The sequence below is a fragment of the Anoplolepis gracilipes genome, chromosome 15 (genome assembly GCF_047496725.1).
Source record: "Anoplolepis gracilipes chromosome 15, ASM4749672v1, whole genome shotgun sequence".
Lineage (NCBI taxonomy): Eukaryota > Metazoa > Arthropoda > Insecta > Hymenoptera > Formicidae > Anoplolepis > Anoplolepis gracilipes.
The window spans coordinates 7,716,335-7,728,609 of record NC_132984.1 but is presented as its reverse complement, the minus strand read 5'-3'; the positions used below and the strand labels follow the sequence as shown (position 1 = coordinate 7,728,609).

Here is a 12,275-nt window from a genome sequence, read left to right as displayed (position 1 = left end):
AATTATAATATTTCAAAGTCACATATCTCAGAAACTAAACGAGACCGCCATTTAAGTTATTAGAAAAAGTTGATTTACTTTCCTCTCTATAACATATATCAAGGTCAACATCATCGGCGAGGTGTGACTTTTTCTAGACATTTACCTAAAATAAACTGTCCGAGACATTTTAACATGATTAAACTTATTGTTCTTTAAAAGAGTTAATAATATTTACTGCAATATGTAGTGAAATATTTATTACAATATTATATATAAAGTAGTGTCCAAAAATTACATATATTTTATAAGATTTTTTCTGTTCATAACTTTTTAACAAAGAACGAGCGACGGCTAAAACCTTTTGAATGTTACTCGGGGTGATGATCTTCACAATATATGTCAAGGTCAGAGGCGTAGCCAGGGGGGGGGGGCTATAGGGACTCGAGCCCCCTCTCCCCAAAGATTTCAAGTCTCAGTGATTTTTCTTGAGAAAAGTCTATGAATTCCAGCCATAGAAATATTTTTAGCCCCCCTCCCTCCCAAAAAACTTAAGTCTGGCTACGCCGCTGGTCATAGTCATTAAATTCTAGAGCGGCTGACCTTATGTGAATATTTACCATATTTTTTCATAGATAAAAACAATCTGTTCAAAGATTAACTTTCAGACGTTTGAGATCACTTAAATTTACATTTATGCAAAATTATTAATACTATGGTAAATGTATAAATACGCTTGTCCCCATTTCAACCTAACCATTTCTTTCTTGATCGTCAACTCTTAATGAAATATAGTGCATTATTATTGTTAAAACCAACAAAGAATATCTGTAAGCAAAACTCTGAAATCTGTTATAATTTATAATTAATATTTCTCACATATTCTTCAACAATAAAAGTGATTGTTAAATTGTAGCTGCATTATGTTATTTTATCGATTTGTGTTTGCTTTCTGTATTTATATAAACATTGATTCATTGATTTATGCTTTTGCGAAAGTTAACAAATCTAATGAGAATGAATACGAGAAAGTTAGTAGCAATGTGTTGCCCGTTTATATCATTGCTTCGAAAGCTGATCTTGTTAAATCAAATATGTGCGGAAAGGAATTACGAGATTTCCGAAACGGCGTGGATCAACGAATGCTATGGAGCTTGAAAAGTGAGTTTATTTAATTATGATTTTCTTATAAGAAAAACTCAAAAATTAGAAAAGCTAAATGATAAATTATTGTTTATTTTTATTCTACACTGAATTAATTGTTTAATTACAAAAATTATAATTAAAGTTAACTTAAATTGTGTGTCTTTTTCTATCATTGTAAAAAGAGCATCAACTATTAGTAATTATTAATAATTAGTTAGTCTTTGTGGTAAATTTTAACTAAAAAATATCACTGTAATTAATTATAATAAGCTTTATACATGCACATGAGTGAAATTATTTTAACATTTTAAATTAAAATCTTTTATAATGTGTTTACCACTTGATATCGGTAAAGATAATTAATGTAATTTTTATTAATTAATTACTAATACTGTAGTAAAAGATTAATACTGTTTTTATTTTAATAATTCAAATCACAATAAGATTCTTAAAAGATTAAATAATTGAAATCACAAGAAGGTTCTCAAAGATTAAGATCAAAATAAAAAGATAGGTAAAGAAGAGTTACTGAAGTAAATGGATCGCAAATGTTAGCCAGAGCATATTAAAAGTATTTCCGGCAAGTTTCGAAATGACATGATTTGGCATATTATTTCTCCAATACAAAAAATTTTTCTTAAAATTTCAGCTCTTTAACTCTATTATTTCTTGTGTTGTCGTGTTGTAATGAAATTAAAAAATGATTTTTTCAATATGTTAGCATCAAGATTACTATACTTAAATAGTGCAGGGTCTTTTATTTAATTGCCTCATTTTTTTCAGTTAAAATTTTATATAATTAATACAACGGCTATACTTTAATATTTATATTAAATAATACTTATATATTTAATATTTAATTTTATATCAAATTGAATTTATATAAATAATTCGAGATATTTAAAGATTACTTTTTAGATTTAATGAGTATCGAAAACATTGGTGTATGGCTATGTTACTGACAAGATGCTTATTATTAGTGAGATACAGAGCAATGTCTTTATTTTTTTTAATTATCTTTAAAAAAACATAAGTTATAATTACTTATGATTCTCTATTTAAGATATAACTTTATGATTAATAAATAATAATAAAATAATACAATTTATTGACAAGTAGCTATTTAATAATCTGAATAATGTGAAATATCTAAAGATTATTTTCCACAGATTCAACAATTAATGAAAATATTGATAGTTGATTCTAATGTTGACTCTAATGAATGATAATTATTTGTATTGTTAAATACTTCTGTTTAAATAACAATTGCTATTTTATATTTTTAAGTGTTGGATTCCAGTGGTGGATATAAACCTGGCTTTCTTTATGGAAATAATTATTGGTTGGGTAATCGTCACCAATGTCTTAATACAATGAATACAGCTCCTCTAGAGATCGCAGAGCGGTATATATTAAATAATACGATATATCGTGATCCACAAGAGGAATTTCCGCCTTTCAAAATAAATTATTTCATTGCTCACTTCAAACACAACAGTACTCTTCAATATCACGTAAATTATATCAATGAAGTAAGTTCCTAAATTTTTTATTGAATAAACTACAAAAATCATAAAATTATAAATTAAATTAAAACTAGTAAATTTACATAAATTTAAAGTTTTTATTTTATCAAATTGTAACAATGATATATAATAAACTAATCTTAGATATATTCATTCCTATATCTTAAAATAAACTATGAACTCTTCTTTTAAACATTCTATATATCTATTTATTTTATCTATAAAATTAATATAGAAGATATAAAATGTTTCATTTTGAAAAACTTGCTTCAAGATTATCCGTACAAACAAATTGGTCCTTTTTTATCATGTGTATTGAAATTATTAAAGTATTATATATTTTTTTTATACTAATACTAATAAAACTTACAAGTTTCCTTAATGAAATGGCGTCTTACATATTTTGTTTCAAAGAAATAACCTTTTACTTTCAACATAATTTTATGTATGTATATGTATGTACACTACTCAAAAAGATATAGGGAACACTTTTTATGCGCCAAAAAATGAGCTATTTTCAAACCGTTGTAACTCGGCGAAAAATCATCATAGAAAAGTTTTAAAAGAAGCATCTTAAAGTTTCAATTTTAACGCACTATTGATTGTTTAAAAAAATTTTATTTTTCTTGCTCTGTACTTTATGAAAAAAACACATTGTTTTGTTCTTTAAATTTACATATTCTGCATCTTGATAAAAAAAATTCTCTCGACAAATTCAGGTCAAGTTCCATAAATTACAACATTTTACCTATAAAATGCTTTTTAAAACTTTTCTATAAATTCTTCTTTAGGACCGACTTACGTAACTTATTGTTAAAAGCTAAACTCGTATCTTTCAAAAAAGTTATTGATACTCGGCGAAATATCATATTATGAAGAAAAGTTTAAAAATAAACATTTTTAAGTTTTAGCTTCAATGTGCTCTCTCTCTCTCTCAATAGTTTTAAAATATTTTTATTTTTATTTTATTTTTCCAATATTTTATATCATATTAAAAAATAAGAAAAAATAAAGGATACCCAATACTTTTCAACGTGATTCCATACATATACAATATATTTCAAAATTTCAAAATAAAAAGTTATCAACAGTATTCATAGATATACTAATAATTGACAGAATTATATGATAATACATACACATATTAATACTGTGTATGTATGTTCTCACGTATAAAAATATATCAATATGTATGTATTATATACAAAATATCTTTTATTTTAGGACATAATTACGCTCGGCCTCTGTTTACCAGCATCATGTTCTATAAATGATCTAAATTTAATTCTGGAAAAAATATTTCATGACAAGATTTTTTTTATCAACGACCTTTATTCCGTAGACTTCAAATTAATCGAGATTAAAAATCTAAAAGGAGATCAACAATGGTTATTTAAGAATTCAATAATTTTCATTTGGTATGTCGAAAAAAATGTGAAAAAATATATATATTTTAATTTTAAGGCTTTCGCGGCCACTGATTTCCTCAATGAAAAACTTCTGAAAAGATGCAACATTATGCCGATGTTTCGCAAACATTACAGTATACATTTTCAGGGCTAGGAGTTCTAATACTGAATTTCCTTATGATTAGGTTAGGTTATTAAACTTATGGTTGTTCTGATCGTTGGAATTAGAAAATAACTGGACAATCTTTCTTTCGAGTTTGAAAATCACTTTATGTTTATTCAGAATTCTGTTAATGTGTTCTCTCGTACCTCGAATATAAGGAAGAGCTACAGATGTCTACACTAAACTAGATCGCTACCTCGGTCGCCGGACCCGTGCTCGAGGAGTTTTCGATATGAGAGAAAATGGCGGCGGGTCTGTATGTGTGTGTCACGTGTGTATAAAGCATATCATTTGTGTGAGTCTCACTTACAGTGCGGTGTAGATTATGGCTGAGTTCGACGCTATTTAGTGCCATAAAATTTCTATCGTAAAGAGGAGAAAATTTTTATAAAAATGCTGACATCTTGCTGTATAAAAACATGTCGTAAAAAAAAAAACGCTGGTATTAGTCTATTTAGGCAAGTTATATATTTGTTATAAATATTGTACAAGTAATGATTATTTTGATAGGTTATGATAAAAATAAAATTTTTAATTTTAGATTTAATTAAATTTTTCAGATTTCTTTTTAAGAAAGAATTACATTATATAAATATTATATTTTATAAATATATACATATACAGGGTGTACCATTTTAAATAACGACCTCAAATATCTCCCGAATAATACGTTTTACAGAAAAATGTTTCAGACAAAAGTTGTATGGTTTCGAGAGGGTCATAAGATGGTACCATTGGTTTGATCTTGAAAAGTCATTTGAAGGTCACATGAAGGTTACTTCAAGTTTTTTAAATGGAACACCCTATACATATATTTTTGCATATTCTTGTAGCTCATCTCGAGAGCTTTCTAAAACACTTATGACAAAGTATTTTTGGAGTTATAAGGCTTCAAAGTTGCAGTATTTTGACATAAAATACAAGATATCTCGTAAAATATTCATTTTTTGATTATCTTACTCTAATACTTTTATGCACAGAATAATGAGACGAATCAATTGGTGTAAAGAAAAATAAAAATAAAAGTATTAGAGTAAGATAATCAAAAAGTGAATATAATAATAATAAAGAATATATATTATTTTTATTTAAAGACAACCTAAAAGCTTAGTATCGGACTCTAATACTGCATGCTTACATAAGGCATTAATGTAAGCGTGCTCCGAAAACTCTAGATTCTGGCATCTATCGGAGCTCCTAGCCTTGAAGATGCAAAATGTAACATTTGCGAAACGTCGGTATAACGCTGTCACAGCAAACAACATCCATCCGAAAACTATTTCCATTAAAAAAAAAATATATATATATATATACATATATATTTATATAGTGGTATAATACCACTACTACTACTACTATTTATATATACATGGATATAATTAATAATGTATATAGAATAATAATAACTTTATCAACATATAATAATATGTTAAAGGAAAATTTTGGTAATTTTGAAAAGTTTTGAAATAATATATTTTGCATTCAATTTATAATTGCAGCATTTGAGCGCTTACATTCTTCATGATGATAATAGGAACAATATACGATATATTTGTGTATCAAAAATATTTAGTTGTAAAGAATAAAACTACCGCTAGTAAGTATAAATTCTATTTAAGACACGTACTTTAAAGATTTTTTAATTTTAATAATAGATTATTCATAATTTTTAATTATGCATCCTATTCATATTTAAAAATATCACGATTATGCTTTGTGCAAAATAAATTAAAATGACATTTAACTATTTTAAAGTTAGTATATTTAAGTCAAATAATGTAATGCTACTTTTATAAGAATCAAAAATTTACTTAAACATTTTGTGTATATATTTTGTATATAATGTTTTTTTCTTTTAAGTTCTCTTACCTAATCAAAGCAATGTTGATTTATATAAATACTTTTATATAAATCAACATTGTACAAATAAATATTCGATTTTTAATAAATACCACTGGAAATTCTGTATTGTAATTTAGATGTAAGAGACATATCCGTGGAAATGGAAATAATACCTTCGCCTTTACGTCGAGAAAATAGAATTGGAAAAATACTAATGTGTTTTTCCATATACACAAATACGAAAATTATATTCAGCACGAAATTAAATGCTGACGAAGTACCTGTCCTTCACGGTTTAAAATTTCTAAGTATGAGTTGGATAATTTTTCTTCATATCCCGTTTTTCATGTTGGATTACATCGGTGAATAATTAAAAAAAAACTTGTAAAATTAACATACATATCTTATTTTCTATGTATATAATAGAGATTTTTTTGTTTGTAGACAATAAAGCATTAGCATGGAGAATCACCTCTGATTTCCTTGTTCAAGTATTATCTAATATAATTATACCAGTAGATACCTTCTTCTTTTCAAGCGGATTTTTAGTAGCCTATATATATTTTAAAAATAAAACAGACAATAAAAAAACTATATCGATTAATTGTAAATCAAAATTGAATGAATTCTTTACTTATATAATAAAAAGGTTTATTCGGTACGTTTTTTATTATCTTTATTTAAATAGATAATAAACAAGAACAATGCATGTAAAAATAATTTAGAAATTAAAATCAACATTGAATGAAATAATAATGTTCTCTTTTTATACATGTACTTCAAAACAATTTTATTTTAAGGTTGACACCTGCGTACATGATGATGATAGGAATACTACAATTAAGTTCGGCTTGGTACAACAAGAATTCACAATTTTATCCAAATTTTAGATCGGACGAAGTTTGCACAAAATATTGGTGGAGAAATCTTTTATATATAAATAATCTATTTGACCTCGACAGAATGGTATATGTATAATGTATTTAAAATAGTTATTATTAGTTCAATATTGTTTAAAAAATATTAAAATTTTATTTTTAAGTTTTGATTCTCTTGTAGTGTATGGTTTGGAGTTGGTATTTAGCCAACGATATGCAATACTTTACAATTGCTACATTGCTACTAATTTTGTCCACTGTGTAAGTTGATCTAATAGCGTGTTATTATCAGCATGTGCTAAACATATAAACTTAAGTTGTTTTATTTCAGGTATTTTTATGTAACTGTTGTCATATTGGGTGTACTTTTAATAGGCTCTATTGTGCTTACCGGTTATATTTCATATATTTACGAATATGTTCCGACGTAAGTAATAAGAACCTCTTGCTAATTATTAATTACATTAATTAAATAAGCCTTTTCTTATTGCAGACTTGATGAACAATACAGACTTTCGAGTGTCTTGTACTACCCTCCATGGATTAGAATTGGACCGTATATTATTGGCATAATTATAGGTTATCTTGTAAGAAGACTAAATAAAAAGTTGATCTTGAAAAAGGTAAAGTATAATCTGACTTTTATATGAGTTTAATGTAAAATAATAAGCAATTAGTAAACAATTATCAAAATAGTTACCAAATACGTAAATTGATTATTCTGATTAATTATTTATATATTAATTTACGTATTAATATATTTTTTATATCTTAATTAAATATTTATATATACAGAGTGTCCCATTTTAATTCCTCCAGTCGAATATCTCGAAAACCAAGCCTGGGAGAGAAAAATGGTTCAGACATGTGTTTCGAGGGGGCCATAAGATGATACCATTGGTTTGACCTTGAAGAGTCATTTGAAGGTCACGTGAAGGTCATCTTTAATTTCTTAAATGGAACCTACTATTTTTCATTACATATTCTTGTAGCTGACTTCGAGAACTTTCCAAAACACTATGATAAAATGTTTTTTCATTAAACACTTTTGAGTTATAAGGCTTCAAAGTTGCAATATTTTGACATAAAATACAACAAGATATCTCGTAAAATATTCATTTCTCGGTTATCTTACCCTAATACTTTTATACACAGAATTATGAGATGAATCAATTGGTGTAAAGAAAACATAATTAGCTTTAAGAAAAAATCTGAATTTGCAACTAGCAGTTACACATTTTTACTTTAACATAATTATGTGTTTTAATTATGCCAATTGATTTGTCTCGTTATTCTGTGCATAAAAGTATTAGGGTAAGATAATCGAAAAATGAATATTTTACGAGATATCTTGTATTTTATGTCAAAATATTGCAACTTTGAAGCCTTATAACTCGAAAAGTGTTTAATGAAAAAAACATTTTATCATAGTGTTTTGGAAAGCTCAAGATAAGCTACAAGAATATGCAAAAATATATAGGATGTTCTATTTAAGAAATTCAAAATGACCTTCACGTGATTTTTATGTGACTCTTCAAGGTCAAACTAATGGCACCATCTTATGTCCCCCTAGAAACCATACAACTTTTGTCTGAAACATTTTTTCGAATTTTCCATATTTTTCGATATTTCACTAAAGGAATTAAAATGGTACACTCTGTATATATACAATATATATATATATATATATATATATATATATATATATATTTATATAGTACATATTATAATAATATAAACTGAATGTTATAGTTTGGAGATGTTCTTACAAGTTTTAATAAATTTGAAGCATGTGATCAATATCATAGACTAGAATCACAATCAAAGATTTTTGCTGGACAATTGTTTGATACAATATTTATAAACAAGCAAAGTTAATCATAGCTCGATCTTTTGAACGTAAAACAATGTCTAAAATATATAGTTTCGCTCAAATTTCCACCTTTCTGCGCAAATCAAAATCCTTACATAGCAATCCATACAAAGTAAAATCCTACATCGTCTGCCTGAAATGCGTGCAAACAAAATGTAAAAATTAATATAGTACCGTATATGTATCTTGTTGACTTCTCATGCAAAATAACTTTTTTGAAGGAACTCATCAACTATTACTATCACTATCTCATATTGCTTAATGTTAGCGAAAAATAAAAAGAAAATGTAATTATATATTTTTAGATCTCGTTTCAGATTTAAAGCACCAGGCAGTATGCTGAGTGCATTTTAATTTGTTAAAGTTTTAACTTTAAAATTATATATGAGCGTTGATTCAATGTTCATTGACAGATTTTAGACTTTCTGTCTATAACATGCTTCAAATTATTGAAATCGAAAAGGTCTAATATTTGTAATCTTATCAAAGAAAGATTGTACACTTTATATATATATTATTTTTGTTATAATATTTTACATATAAAACAATTTTTTTCAGAAAACTGTAATTTTATGCTGGTGTTTTAGTAGCGCGTGTGTTATTTTCGCATTGTTAGGCCTTTATAAACAACACGTATCCATTTTGAATGCTGCTATCTATATTGCGTTGAGTAGAATACTTTGGGCGATAAGTATAGCATGGATTGTAGTAGCGTATTTTACTAAGTATGGTGGTTAGTATCATACATGTAATAACATGTGTATAGAAATATTACTATACACACTTGACATAATCTTTGTAAATAAGTTGTAATATATTATATAAGTTGCATCTCTCATTTAATTTATTTCTAATTTACACTTTTATAAGTTCTACTTCAATAAGTGCTGACATAATGCATAAAAAATACTTTCATAATTTTAAAAAAATCTTATTTTTATCATCACATATAAATGTACATAGAAATGTTTTATTGTGTTACAGGTATTGTTAATCAGTTATTATCGTCCAAAGTTTTCATTTCTCTTAGCAAACTTACTTATTGTGCTTATCTCGTAAATCCTTTTGTCATACAGTTGATTCGCTCGTCTAGTGAAACATCCGTTCACATGGAATTTTGGCCTCTAGTAAGTAGAGATTATGTCTAAAATTCTGATATTGACAGAGAACTTTTTAACATTTATTATAAATTTTTAGGTTACTATATTTATAGGATATATTGAGATAAGTTATTTTTGCGCTTATGTATTGTCTTTAATGGCAGAAGTACCATATATTTTACTAATGAAAATGTTCCTTCAGTCTTGCAATAACAAAAAAGATACACAGTACATTGTTACGTTGAGTGGACATCATGGATCTTTGTCTTCATAAAATATTAATTATCTGATAGGCGAGACGAGAATTTCAAATCGTAAGATAACAAGTGCTAGAAACTAAGCCGTGCATAAACATTCAAAGGGCTCTCTAGTTTACTTAAGAATTTTTAAATAAAACAGCGTCATTGTAAACTGAGATCATTATTTAAAACTAGAGTCATAAATTGAAGACGGTGACGAAAAACTGAAAACACTTGATATGAATGCTCACCTAACGGACCACCTTAGGTGTCAATTACTTATAATAAATTCTATAATATAGCAACAAGCGATAACTCTCCCCAACTATATCAAACTCTCCATTGGTTAGGAGCAAAATTCTTTAACAAATATTGGTACCAATAGGCCTCTAAAGTTCAAAGTCGAAAAGACAATTCTACCAAGTCTATAGGGACATTAATTAAAATTTTAATTTGTCAAATTATTGAATGGAGAGGAAGTAGTAGAACTCTATGTTACGCGAGAAAAATTATGCGAGTATACATTCCATTTTTAACAGTTGAATATTCATCATCGTGATTATCATACCGCATTTCTGAGCATTTAATTTTCTTCGATTTGACTTTAAATATATAAATAGCTTCGGGGATTTTTTTTCGACATCTATTTTATTTCTTTGTTATTCCATAATTCATGTCTCAGTGAAAATAAGTTTAAACTTGTTTAATATTAATGTGACCTGTTATAATTTTCTGATGGATGTCTATCACCAAGCTTTTCAAGGATAATTGGAAATAAATATTTGCTGATCCCAGCTATTGTCATTTTACCTTTTTTTTTACGTGAGGAAATGCTTTACGCATTCCCCGAGGAGCGGGAACTCCCCGGGGGGTATGTGGGGCTCCCCCTATAGACGAGGTATACCCATTAAAACCTCACGATGATCCTACCCGGCGGTTGAATTGTGGATGGGCCCTTGAGTCGCTTTCGCATTCTACCAGGACCCACCCCCGCCGATTCCCCCCAGATGGTCGAGGGGAGGGGGAATTCCTTCCTTGATGCACCACTGAGAAATATTCAGTGGTGCATCATCGCCGGCGTTGTGGGACCACCTCGCAACGCTGCCGCCTTCCCTGGGACCAAGGTGCAATGGGGAGTGGGTGTTCCCGCACCCACCCCCTTTTGGCCCCTAAGGGGGACGGGAAGAATTGACTTCCCGTCCTCCTCCTTGTGGCCTTCGGATCTTAAGGCCGGAATTGGGGCGAGGGGGGTTCCTCAAAAAGGAACTCCCCGAGTTCATTGCCTCGCAGGGGAGAGGGGGACGAGACTATGTCCTACCCCTTCTTTCTTCCCCGTAACACCGTCATCCCCCTTTTCCAGGGGATGACAGGGAGAATGCGTCCCACCTCTCCCTGTGTTCCACCTTGGGGGGGGGGGACGGAACAGAGTTCTCCCCCACCCAAAACGTGCCTGTCATCGACGCCCAAGTCTACACACAGCGGGCACTTGGGCGCCGTCCTACAGCCCCTCCTGGAGTGACTGGGGACTCCACATCAGTAACACCGATTTCCCCGGTCAACTCCAGAGCGGCACGAAATGCTAATATGGCCTATCATTAGGCACTTAAAACATCTCAGGGGGCGAGTTTTAGAGTCTCGGACCCCATCTCTCTTTCCCTTCTCCCCTTCATCCTTCTTTGCATCAACCTTAACTGGCTGTGCTTTTTCCCTCCCTTTTCCTTTACCTTTCCTGGACCTCTTTCCCTCTACTAATCTCCACTCCATCTCCTCCTATCCCTTACTCCTATTCTTACTCCTTTCCTTCTTCTCACACACAAGTAGACCTCAATCGGTCCACTGCCCGGAACACTCGATTTCTCGAGGGCCCGAGCCACCTCTTCCCTTACGACTACCCGTAAGGTATTGAGGTCCAGGATCGGGGTGGTCGGAGGTGCGATGGTCTGCACCCCCGCTTCCACTCTGCTCTCAGGAATGTGAGGAGACAGTAGCTCCTCACAATCCATCAGAATCGTGTCCTGCGATTCGGATCTCGTTTCATCACGAGGATCCTCCTCGCAAGACACGCCCACCTCCTTACACTCGGGAGAAGCCTGGAAACCTCTGTTTCTATGTTTCGGCCG

The 12,275-nt window shown here is 29.8% G+C and overlaps 1 pseudogene; it reads left to right on the top strand.

Annotated features, from left to right (window-relative positions):
- Positions 1 to 792: 792 nt before the first annotated feature.
- On the top strand, positions 793 to 11,894 carry LOC140674003 (nose resistant to fluoxetine protein 6-like; annotated as a pseudogene).
- The last annotated feature ends 381 nt before the right edge of the window (positions 11,895 to 12,275 follow it).